At 31.2% G+C, this 13,276-nt stretch overlaps 1 long non-coding RNA gene across 1 annotated transcript; it reads left to right on the top strand.

Annotated features, from left to right (window-relative positions):
* The first annotated feature begins 282 nt into the window (after positions 1–282).
* LOC147803022 (uncharacterized) lies at positions 283–7,011 on the top strand. The gene is made up of 3 exons (XR_015429600.1): positions 283–1,565; positions 3,779–3,910; positions 6,639–7,011. It is a non-coding gene; the product is annotated as an uncharacterized LOC147803022 (long non-coding RNA).
* Positions 7,012–13,276: the final 6,265 nt, after the last annotated feature.

Below are 13,276 nucleotides of genomic sequence, written 5' to 3'. Positions count from 1 at the left end.
TTATGAAAGTGAAAAAAAAATTTGAAAAAATAGTATATGTTTACTAAAAGTTATTTTTCTATGGAATTATCTTTTCTATGGAATTATCTTAATATCTACGATATTATTCATGATCTAGGTTGTGTAAAACCTGTTATCAAGCTCTTGAAGGTAATTTTTTCTCTTTAATTACTTAAAAGTTTAATAATAGTAATACTTATATAAAAGTTTATCAAACTAAATTCCAATTTCACATACTTATAATTGTATGCAAAAAAATTTCTATTTGCTTTAAAAGTTTTCGAGATATAGCGAAATACGTAAAAAGTAAAATTAACATTTAAGGGTCCAAACTTTGGTGCGCCCTCCTGATCAAACTATTGGGATCATTTCCCAAATTGCACTACCTCCTATATTTTGGGAGATCAGAAATTCAAATCTGTTGGGGGGAAAAAGTATGTCTTCTGAAAAAGTATGTTTTTGTGTCCGATTTCGTAACCTAAAATACAGTCTGCACTTTAGTGATTACCGCCTGGAGCCATTAAGATTGAGTTCTAGAACGTAAAAATGCGATCATTAGATCAAAAGTTATTCAGTGTGCGTTTTTTTTTTTTTTTTTTTTTTTTTTTGCATATTGTAGAAACGAAAAAGGGTTTCAGACATTTCTCTTTTTTTTTTACTAACATGATAAGACAATCAATGGTTAAAAATTTTTTTTAATGGCGGGCACTTGGGGGTTGTCCCATTGGCCACAGAAATGCTAAAACTGCTACTCTCTTCTCGTTACCCAGTGGGAACCTGTGGCGAAGCCACGGCGGTGGAGCAGCGTCGGCCACGTCACACAACCACAAACCCGTTTATAGGACGGATCGCATTCACATACAAAGGAGAAAGGACATAGAACACAGAGAGAAAGAAACATCCATGCCCTGAGCAGGATTCGAACCCGCGACCAGCGGCTCCGCAGTCAGGCACGCTAACAACTCGGCCACCAGGTCGACTCAATGGTTAAATTAAAAATGTGCAATATGTGTACTACTCATTAATGTATGAGAAAGTGAAGGAGTTTGAATTGTATTTATGCGCTGCAATTTAATTAATTCTGACATGGCGTGGAAAATCGTACCAAATAGAGTAATGCTACCAAATAGATATTAGCAAATAGAGTAAATATCCAGTTTATTTGTGAAAATAAAATAAAAATTATTAAAATCATATTTAGAATCTCCTACCCTTTGACAGTCCGTCTCCTACCCTTTGACAGTTGAGTTCGATTTGAAGAGGGTGGTCTTTTTAAGATTCCATAGATGGAGAAAAAAAATTGCGAACCGCTAAGTTAGAATAAAATCGAAAGAATTTCGGACAATTTTTTAATGGTTAAATTAAACCAAAAGAAATCCAAATAATATTGTTGTCATTGATGTTTATAGGCATTTCTTGTACCGAAACCTTATTCGAGTTTCGGTAGACAGAGACCGATAAACGAAAGGGAAGCGAGTCGTTTGTGGCGATCCCATTTTCCTGAACCTGAAGACGATATTATTCATGATCTAGGTTGTGTAAAACCTGTTATCAAGCTCTTGAAGGTAATTTTTTCTCTTTAATTACTTAAAAGTTTAATAATAGTAATACTTATATAAAAGTTTATCAAACTAAATTCCAATTTTAATGATTTTTTTTAGATTTACCCTATTTTTCGAACTTAGTCTATTACAGTGAAATATTTTAAAAACAAGCACCGGATCAAAAATATAAAGAAAAGACGCGTGAGATATTTTTTAAAAGAGGCATTCAGTTATACCAAACTATATCCCTTATCTCAATACCCGTAGGTATCTTTGAAATCTTAGGTTTTTTTATTATTTCCAAAGAGCTGCACAATCGCTCTTGCCGATGAGCAGACCTAGTGCGTTCTCCAGAGGTGGTATCCACTCTTTCAAGACCACCACAATGGGTGAGATACCATTAGTCATGTTAATTTGGACGTCTAGTTTCTGCCACACTAGATGGCAGCACCGAGACTCTATTTGGATGCTAAAGTGCACTAGGAATTTAATTTTGCCGGGAATGCCAAGAGCCCCGAAATCTTAGGTAAGAACCTCTTTTTTTATTGCAGATATCGCTTTTTCAGAAAAAAATACCTCAATTTGATTACAGTTTTTATTTAATTAATAGATGGCGCGGCAATCGTTAAACGAAAATGGGTAAAAATCATTTTAATTGGAGGTATCTCAATAAATAAATGTCAGATCAAAAAAATAAAAATGAGATGTGTTTGATAATCTTAATTACCGGTTCAATGGTAACAAATTCGACCCCTTTCCTTAAACTTGGCATTAGTCAAAGAATCGCAGAGAAGACGCCATACCACAGGAGAAACTTTTCGTCGCTGATTCTCTGAAGAGATTGAAAGGTTATGAAGTTTCACCTTCATAAGTTGTTTAAAATTTAAAGTATAAAAAAAGTTAGTTCAAACCTAAAGTATACCATGAAGTTTCAAATACAAAAAAGAAATTTTTAAAGTATCGAAACGAAAATTATGAGAATACAACTTTTGGATTACGCAAAGAAGAAGTTCTCATCCAATAATTTGTTTGCATTTTGATATTTAAAAAACAAATTATTTCAGAAATTGAAACTTCGTGTCTTTCTTTAGGTGTGCCTCAACTCACTTTTTCTTTCTGTTTAATTTTGAAGTAGTAATGACGGTGAAAGAGAATTTGCGACGAAAAGTTTCTCTCTTGGTATAACGTCCTCTTAAGAGCTGCAGTTACGCACATTGTATCGCTGCAGAACTTGAGGTTAATGTAGGCAATATTTTCCTTATCTGAAAACAGTGCCAAACTACCCCTTAATACTGGTCCTTGTTCAATAATTGAAAGGTTTATGAAACTACTTCTAGATAAAAGCAAAATAAAAATAAATCTATCTCATTGCCTAAATAAAATCCGTGGTGTTTTGCTCCAAACCACAGATGGGCAACTCATAAGTGGTTATTAATTCTCAGTTAGAGAGACAATTATGAGGAAAATTTCAAAAGAAATCTTATATGGTTCTCTCATCGAAGCCGAATGATGAGATCTAACTTTACAAGTCCCAAAATGGTTTTACAAATAGAAATTAATAACTTCGAGAAATATTTTCTATATTTGATACAAAGTATAACATTATTTTGGAATTTAAGGACTAAAAAGAAATTTAATAACAAAGTAGTTTTTTTTTAACATTTTAAACTTTTTAATGATTTGATAATTTCTGTTGTTTTTACTGACACTTGGACAAGCCAAGCTAGCCAGCCATTACACTGACTTCAGCAAATTAAGTCCGATTGTCTAATCATTGGGCTACCACGGCCCGGATATTTCCGTCTTCAAATGAGTATTAAACACTATTCTTTTTTTTATATCCGTCGTTGAACAGCCGACCCAATTTTGGGTTTACGACTACTAATGTTCAACTCCATAGCCTTGTAATTTTGAATTAATCCAAAAGACAAGGAAACTCCTGGATCAGTACCCCAAGAGCTTTTGATATGTATGGGAGCATGGAGGACTTAGCTACTCGATAGATTTAATGTGCATCAGTCACCATTTACGACACGAGGAGCCTTAGGACTCCTCGTGTCGTAATAATTCCAAGAAAATCGTCGTAAAAAATTCCAAGAATTCGAGGGATCGAACACTCGAACTCTTGGGCATGGATCCAGTGCCCTACCAACCAGGCTACCCCGGCCTAAATAGTATTCTTGACTTTTATAAATACTGTTGCTTTAATATGTTGTATTATGATTTATTTTTAGCTACTGCGAGATAAAGAAGACTGGAAATGTTTGGCCTCTTATTACTTGAAAACTGTCGTTATGTGGATGGTTTTAGAAATCGATAACGAAGACTACTGGAGGGAAGATAAAATGGATAAGCGCTTTCTTGATGTATTCTTTACATTTATTCTTATATAACTTTTATAATACTTTAATACCTTTTATAATTTGTATGATACTTGTATATTGAAAAAGATGTATATTTTTTTTATCTATAGTGCGTCAAAAAAAACCTCCCTGAATCCACAATTCTGTGTACTTATAACCGTTATTACTTAACGTTTTGGAGCAGTTGTCACTTTTATACATTCTTATCTGATGCTCTAATTACAAGTGAAAATACATTTTGATATTTTTTAATTAAGAAAAACAATCTAATAGTCATTAAAAATAATCTGTTAGATTTTCGGAATTTTATTTGCTCTGAAATATAAAATTCTAAACAAAATAGTTTGAATTTTTTTTCTCACTCGTATTCATTTTATCAATAATTCATTTTATCAATAATTCATTTTAACAATAATTCATTTTATCAATAATTGATTTTGTCAATCAAATATTGATTGTAAATTAATTATTTCAATTATGAACTGCTTCTTTCAGATCTAATTAGAAGCAAATGAGTGAATATTTGAAAAATCTCTTGGAAGTGAGGCGCGTTGGATGATTTTACCTTTAAAGCATAGAAAGACACCGGCGTCCGGTGCTGTATTTCATAAAATTTATTAAAATGATAAATATAATATTTTTCACTTATTTTGATTTAAAATGAATCAAAATAATGAGAAAAGTATGAAGAATATGTTTAAGGAAAAATCTACGTCAAAAGGATTAATATGCTGCGGTATGTCATAAATTCGAAAGAGCACAACGCATTCAGACAAATGAAAATCGAATTCGCGTTGACTTCTTAATCTTTAAGTGGCCACATAGAAAACAATAGTATTTAAAAGGCAAAAAACAAAAACAAATTTATTTATTTTTTGAAGTTAGCGAAAAATCTTGTGACAGTGCTAAGAAACTATTTAAAACTTTTAAGTTCGCGTCGATTTCGGGGTGTGATTCGTCTCAGATCTGTTTTGTAACAAAGCACGTGATGTTTTCCCTTTGGTACAAAATTTTTATTAAAGATATTTTTCGTATTTTTTTAATTATTTCGCATTAAGTTGAAATAAGCGGAAATTATATTTAGTATTTTAATATCATAATTTATGGTTATGAAATACAGCATGAAGCATCGGTTTCTTTTTCTGCTTTAAAATTAAAATCTTTCAAACACCGCTCTCTGTCAAACAAATTTAAACGTATCAAAAAATATTATATTAATTATATACATTAATATGATTTATTAATTAATATAATATTAGTTTTTTAATTTGCACTTATCTATATCTAATACGAAATAGTTATTCATCATTGAAATTTCTCTAGTCAATTATTGATACATCAATCAATTATTGATGCATTTTTTAATATGAATACAAAAAAAAATTCAAACTACTTTTTTTGGATCTTATATTTTAGTAAAAATATAATTCCAATAATCTAGCAGATCATATTTTTTCAGTAACTATTAGACAGTTTTTATACTAAAAAAATACCAAAATATATTTTCGTTTGTAATTAGAGCGTCAGAAAAAAATATTTAAAAAGGAGCCCGGTGTTCTATTTGCGTCGAAGGTACAAAATCTAAATACAGCAGAAAAGAAGTTAAATAATTATATTTATGAGCATAAAAACAATGCTTTGAGGGGAGAGAACAACTGAAAATTATTTAAAGAACAATTGAGACCACTTAGTTGATTCATTTGGGTGTTAATGATGATGATTATAATAATAATATAAGGAAAACGTAATTTCTTTCTCATTCATATGATAAAAAGAAACAAGCATAAAATAAATGGTCTCATAGGATTTTAACTTAAAATAAGAAATGAAATAAAAAATACTCGGAGGCGAAAAATTATGTACCCTCTTTTTAATAATTGGTAAAAAGTTGCACGACCTTCCTGTCAGGTTTCCTAGGAGAGGGAAAATAGGTGAGAATTAAATTATTCTTACCGAATGAGACGATAGGACAATATAAAAGTTATAATGATTTTATGAACAAAAAGTGCAATGCTTGATTTATATTTATTTATGTATCTGACTTGTTGATGAAATCGATAATTGAACAATCATTCAGGAATATAAATCTTAAATAATACATTAATATAATAATACATAATTTTATATAATAAAATCTAAAATAATACATTACTTGTTTCATTATTGTCAACCTAAAAACAGTGTCAACCAAAAACTAAACATCTAATCCAACATCTTGACATCGATTGGGATCATTCTTTCTTATACTTTCAACAACTCAAGCGTGGTTTAGATACTAATTCAATTCAAGCATGTCTTCGATACTTATTCAAATAAAGCGCAACTTAGATATTTATTCAATTCAAACGCATCTTAGATACAAATTCAATTCAAAAGTGTATTCTATACTTCAATTCGAGTGTGTGTTAGGTACTCATGAAATTCAAGCGTGCCTTCTATATTTTATTCAGTTCAAGTGTACCTCAGGCACTTATTCAATTGAAGCATGCCTTCAAAATTTATTCAATTAAAGTGTGTCCTAAATACTCATCAAATTCAAGCGTGTCTTAGATACTCATTAAACTCAATCGTGTCTTTAGATACTCATAAATCTTAATCGTGTCTTAGATACTCATTAAATCCGAGCGTGTCTTAGATGCACCGTGAGTCTTAACTTATTCAATTCAAACGTGTCTTAAATGCTCATTATTGCAGACTTGCATTATTTTGAATCATTCCGTTTTCATTTTAGGCTCTTCAAAAACTGGACAGAGCCGTTGAGCAGAAGAGAATAACTTACCTCTTCAACAAGAAGTACAACTTGCTGGAGAAATTAAATGATGCTCAAGCTTTTAATATTCATTGTCGTTTAGCTTATTTCATCAGAAAAATAAACGAAAATCCACGTTTCCTCTGGAGTATTTTCCAAGAAACACCTCTATTCTAAGACTTCATCTGCAATGGAATATCCGAGTTTAAAGAATGACTTATGAACTTATGAAACAACACTGATTTGTATTGAGTCTAAAATTGTGAATTGTATATATAATGCGAATTCCCTCCCAATGAAATAAAGAACTTAATTGGTTAATATAAACATTACTAATAAAATGATTGGTGTTGAAAACTAATTAGTTTCGAATTAATTGATTTGAATATCATTGGTGAACAAGTCGTGACTTTAATTTTACTAGTTTTCTGGTGCTACTTTGATTTTTATAATTATTAAATGCTAGCTGAATTTCCGTTCGTTGTATAGAATCTATAATAATAAAAGGAATAATTCGTCTAATGGTGTTGAGAATAAAAATTCGTCTTAAGTCTTCCAACTGTTGTGTGAACAATATAACGCGTTCTTTCAGTTTAACGTTCAATAAAACAAGCAACAAATGAATTCGGAAAACTCCGCAAGCATGCTGTGAAGCTATCTATAATTAACAAACGGCGACATTTTACACAAATATAGCTAAATAAGGGATAACACTCAGAACATGGCAAACCTTTCGCTTTAGCCAAGGTGGCTCTGGGGATAGAGCTGTAAGAAAATGGCCACTAGATGGCGCAGAAAACTTTCTTTTACCTTTCTTTTATTCCTAAAGAGAAGAGGAGTCGAGAGTAAATAAAGATGGATGGCGATTTTCTTTAAATGATGTATCTTTGCTAATATTTTTATATGTCTGTGATGTGCATTAATAGTTTTTTGAATAAATGATTTCAAGATGCCGGCTACTAATCTTTGTGACAAAATTTCAAAGTTTTTACAGAGCGTTCGCCTCCCAACGAGGTGAACCAGGCTCGAATCCCAGCGATGGCTCTGGTTCATACGAATTCCGCACCCGGTTCACACGAACAGCAGTGCTGACGTAAAATATCCTAAGTGATTGACGTATCATGGGTTAGAGTCCCCTTGCCATCAGACTAATCATGGGAGGTCCTCGAGGTTTTCCTCTCCATGTAGAGTAAATGCTGGTTAGTTCCATCAAAAAGTACTCTACAAAGGCAATTTTTTTCAATACTTGTTCCAAGAATTCCCTTATCTTCTGGATTGGGTTAAAAACGACAAGACTACGGAGTTGAACACTAGAAGTCGTAAACCCTAAATTGGTTCGGCTGTTCGCACAACGACGGTTATAAAATAAAACTTTACGCTTTATGTATGTTGTAACATAATTTTTCGTAAATTTATTTTTGGCTTACGGCCTGTTAGAATTTATAAATTACTGAAACTTTCATGAATGGTAAAATTACTCGTAAATATAAATTTCCTAGAACATTAAGCCTGTTCACTCTTCGCCGCGCAAGCGAAGCATAAGCGAAAGGATACATAGGAAGTTTTCTAAATTTTTATCCGATTATTGTTTACAGATAATCAACCATTCATAAGGCTGCCTCAACATACTAGAATGAACTGTCACAAAAGCAATGTTGCTTTCGTTAGATTGAATTTAAATTGTAAAAACATAAAATTACGGGACCGACAATAGGGAGATTCTGCAAATTTATGTTAGTTTTCGTACGCTCCCGTACGGTTAGAGATGCACATAGTCGATTCTCTTTAAATAATTCTTTAACCCTTTGACACAGAATTCTTATTAAACATACTAGTGGGCTGCGCCCCCTGCTCGCTAACGCTCGCCAACCCCCGAAAATTGCTACGCAATCTTATATGGTTTTCTTCGCGTACCAAGCTCACTTCGCTCGCTACTAACTTAGGTACATTGCAAATGCACACAATTCTAAGAATTCAAAACAATCATTCAAATCCATATAAAAAAATTACATCTTTTTAGTAAATACTAAGTCATTAAAATAAATTTGAATTCAAATAAATGACATGTAATTCGTTAAACCTATTAGAAATGTGCTATAGTATAATTCGTGATGTAAATCAAAAATCGTCAAATAAATTCGTAATGTATAAATTCGTGAAAAAAAAGCGCTTTCGACAAAATACTAAAATAGAGATCTATCGACAAAGACTACTCACTTCTGCCTAGCTTAATAGTATGAGATTGCCGCAGCTGATGCTCTCTGGTTATTTCAGTTTCCGTTTTTAAAAGCGCTATATGTTGAGTCACCTCAGATAGATTTGGCATGTGACATTTTTAGCGGCAATCATGGGTTGATTCGCTGTGTAACAGAAATAGCAGCGTAAGCAAAACAAAGCAAACGTTGCCACCGGCGGAAAAGAAATACAGCCAAAATTTGGGAGCCACGTAAGAGAATTATATATATTAGATATTTAGATCTATTGGTAAACAGAAGTGATTTTTCTAAGTAATCATTTTTTTAAATAACATTTATGTTGTTATAACGTTATATTGTTGAAACAAATTTGATGAGTTCACATCCTTAATTTAATATTTTCACTTACCAAATGGTAGGATACATTAAATACTTTTTTTTTTGCCTGCATCTCATTGAAGCTGATCCTTAAGGTCTAAATCATTTAACAGATCTCTTTAACTGTAATTTATAACAGTATATTAATGTTATTTGCTCAAAAATAATAATTGTTAGACCACCTTTCTAAATAACTTTATCTTAAAATGTAAGGCAGATTTACATTATAATACTAATAAAAAGACAGCAATTCTCTTAGTTTTAAACTCTTGAATTAAAAGCGTTATAATAGCAGTACAAGAAAATAACTTTAAGTTAGGGATTCAAAAATATTTATAGAAAAGCATGACTTTTATTAATTTTATGCTGACTACAACCAAAACAATAAGGAGACGAATGAGGAAAAACTGGATCACACCACGTGATTTTCTGGCCAATAAAAATGCACCGACAACAATGGAAAACTGCGACACCTTCATTAGAATTTTATATATAGTAAGATTTTTCATTCTTTTTTCATTATTTTATATTAATTTAAATCAAAATAAGTGATAAATACTATATTTAGCATTTTAAAAATTTTATTATTATGAATTACAACATGAAACATAGGTGTTTCTTTTTGCATTGAAAATAAAATCTTCCACACTTCCAGATAGTATTTACAAGCAATTCACACTTGATTAGATCTAAGTGAAACAGTTTTTCATTGTTGAAACTTCTTTGATTTACGAAATTAATTATTGATAAATTTTTTAATATGAATTTTTAAAAGAAATCGAACTACTTTTTTCGAAATTTTATTTTTAAGTACAAATAAAATTCCGTTAATCTTAGTTTTTTTAGTAACTATTAGACTGTTTCTATAATTAAAAAAATACCGAAATATACTTTTGCTGGTCAGGTCAGAAAAATAAATGTATAAAAAGGACACCGGTGTCCTATCTGTGTAAAAGCTAGCTAAAGTTCCGTCTTTGATTAGTAGCAGCTTAGAAAACTAATCAAACACTTCTAATTTTGTTGCAAAAATACAAATAAAAATAACGTTACACACACTTACACCTAATCCTTTATCATTGTAATAAATCCCAAATTCATTCTTCGTATAAGAGTAATAATTTTGACAATAAATCTGAATCAGAAGAAAATATAGTCTTAATCATTTTTGCCCTCTAATTCAAAGAGCCTCAAAATCCAAACCCTCTAATTAATCAATATATTTATAAAAATCTTTAATATAAAATATATAACCATTGCATTTAATCCTTTAAATATATTTTCGTAATCAGATTTTAGTTAGGTTTCCTTAATTGTTGTTAGATGGTAACACTTGCAGTTTTCTTAAAAGAATAGCTTACAATATTTAAATTAATTAGTTCATTGCTTATAAAAGAGACAGTCAAATTAGAATGAAATTAAAAAAATCTGTGTAACTAATAATTAAAATCTATTTCTATTTAATTTTAATTATAATTCTTTCACAATTTAAGTTTTAAAAAAAACTCAGTACAGATATCAAGCTTAAATAAATTAGCTCCAATCTGAAATTATCCAGTTTATTGTTCTTAAATTTTAATTATTCAATCCATAAAGCGTTAATGCAATAAAAAATGTTTCACTAGAAAATTGAATAAGTATGAATACAAAACAAAACCATCAAAAGAAAATGGCATTTTTTTCCTTTTGAAATAACGTAAGTTTAAAAAAATATTAAATTTGTTGATGTTAACCGATTTTATTTTAAACAAAATGCGTGATACCACTCTCCTTTACCCCTTCCCAAACTGTTACGATTTCATTAATCCTCTCCCACAAATAGAGTGGTAAATCATTTGTAGAAGGGCCATTAATCGAATTCAAAACGTTTTTTCAAAACGAACACTTTAAACTTAAAAAATAAATTGAATCGAAATTAAGTTTAAAAATCTTATTAAAGTAAAAAGTCCCGGATTAATGAACAAATGAATGAGAAAAAACAGTGATTCGTAAAATTAGACACAAATTATTGAATTAGCAGGTCAACGCGAAAGAAAAAAAAAGTAATCAGCGTATCAAGAAATCAAGGAGTAGAAAATAAAAAAAAACTTAAACATGTTGAATTTAAAATAAGTTTATTTTTATTTCTTGTCTTTTTCAAATAAATTAAATATCTGTTGTGACCGTTTATTATAAGGCATGGGATATGTATTTAGGATGATTGACAATAATAGCACTAATATTGATAACTTATAACAATAACTTTATTCACAATACGTACATAGAACACATCAACAAAAGAACATACTGGAAATCGAAACTGAAACATACAATGTAAACACAGTTGCAGTTACATCACAACCGCGATACTAGCGCCAGTGGAATTACATGGAAGATCCCAACAGTCTCCCCCACTTAATTAGAATTGAAATAACAGTTAATTGAAAACATTAGCTACTTAAAAATTGAATATGTTAAATATATAATTGAAAAATACACTTAATTGAAAATTTTTAAAACAGATTTGAAATATGCCTATGACATTACGAAGTCCCCAAAGCGTATAGGTAATTGTCTCTTTCTTTTTGGTTTTGTCACAACGTCCTGTTTGGAATTTGTTGGAAGTTCTGGAATACTAGGCTGAGTAGGTGAGGAGATCTTAGATGGTTTAGGAATGTCAAAAGACTGGTTTGGGCCAAAAGTCACACACTTTTTTTTCTCTGGAATTAATGTTGATCTTAATTGGTTTATGTGTCTCTTTAATTGCCGACCTGAGTCCAGTAAAATCAAATAATGACGTGTACCATACTTTTTCACGACTTTGCCAAACTGCCATACGTTATGGTTATTTATGAACAACCTCACCTGGACTCTCTCCCCCACTGAAAAAGATCTTACAGGAGTACTGGAAACTGTTGATGGTGTTGGATGATAAGGAAAGATTGAGTTTAAACGTATGCGGATTTTTCTATGTAAGTATAATTCAGCAGGTGACTGTCCACAAGCTAGAGGTGTTGCTCTATAACGGAATAATATGTTTTGAACTTTACTTGGGATTGAGGATTTTTCAAGAAAAGAAGCCTTTAACTTTTGCTTTAAGGTTTGGACGTTTCGCTCTGCAAGGCCATTGGTGGCAGGATGTCCTGGAGCGATGAATTTTTGAAATATTCCTCGATTAGAACAATAACAATGGAATTCCTCACTTTGAAATATTGAAGCATTATCAGATACAATAACCTGTGGATAGCCATGAAAAGAAAAAAAAATTTATATCAAAAGGACAGTTTTTGAACTAGTTGGGGCATCTTTAATGACTTCGACTTCCGCCCATTTGGACTTAGCATCAACACACACCAAAAGATAGTAATTTTCAAATGGACCTGCATAATCTATATGAATTCTGTCCCAGTTATCTGCTGGAGATTCCCACGGATGGACAGATACCTTTGGAGGATTAGACTTTGTCAATGCGCAGCCTTCACATCCTTTGACTAAATTCTCAATGTCACGATCAATGGCAGGCCAATAAACATACTGTCTTGCCAGTTGCTTCATTTTAGTTATTCCTAGATGAGTTTCGTGAAGTTCCTTTAGTATGTTTGAACGTAAGCTTTTTGGAATAACTACTCTTTCTCTTCGAAAAAGTATGCCATCAAACAATGGAAATTCTGAATGTTCAGAGTTGTTGTTCAGCCTTTCAATTATTTCGCTGAGTTCTGGATCTTTCTTTGTTTCAGATTGGATTGTTAAAGATGCTATTTTTTCTCTTGAAATCTGGAAAATGTTTTCGGCACATATTTGATTTGCTTCTTCCCCTATAAATTTATCGACTGAGTTTTCGAGTTTTTGAATTGGAGCTCTAGACAGGCTATCGACATTTTCATTTTCAGATCCCTTTTTGAATTGCACTGAGTAATCAAAACTTGATAAGTAGGAAGCATAGCGAAGTAATCGTGCTGAAGTCATACGTGGTAGTGCCTTATGAGAATGAAAAATTCTTGTTAGTGGCTCATTGTCAGTAATAAGTTTGAAATGTTTACCAAATAAGTAATTGAAGAATTGTGTAACACA

The sequence above is a fragment of the Parasteatoda tepidariorum genome, chromosome 10 (genome assembly GCF_982258835.1).
Source record: "Parasteatoda tepidariorum strain Cologne lab strain chromosome 10, Ptep-v5.0, whole genome shotgun sequence".
Classification (NCBI taxonomy): Eukaryota; Metazoa; Arthropoda; class Arachnida; order Araneae; family Theridiidae; genus Parasteatoda; species Parasteatoda tepidariorum.
Note: the sequence above shows the minus strand (reverse complement) of the source record. Positions and strands in the feature narration are given on the sequence as shown.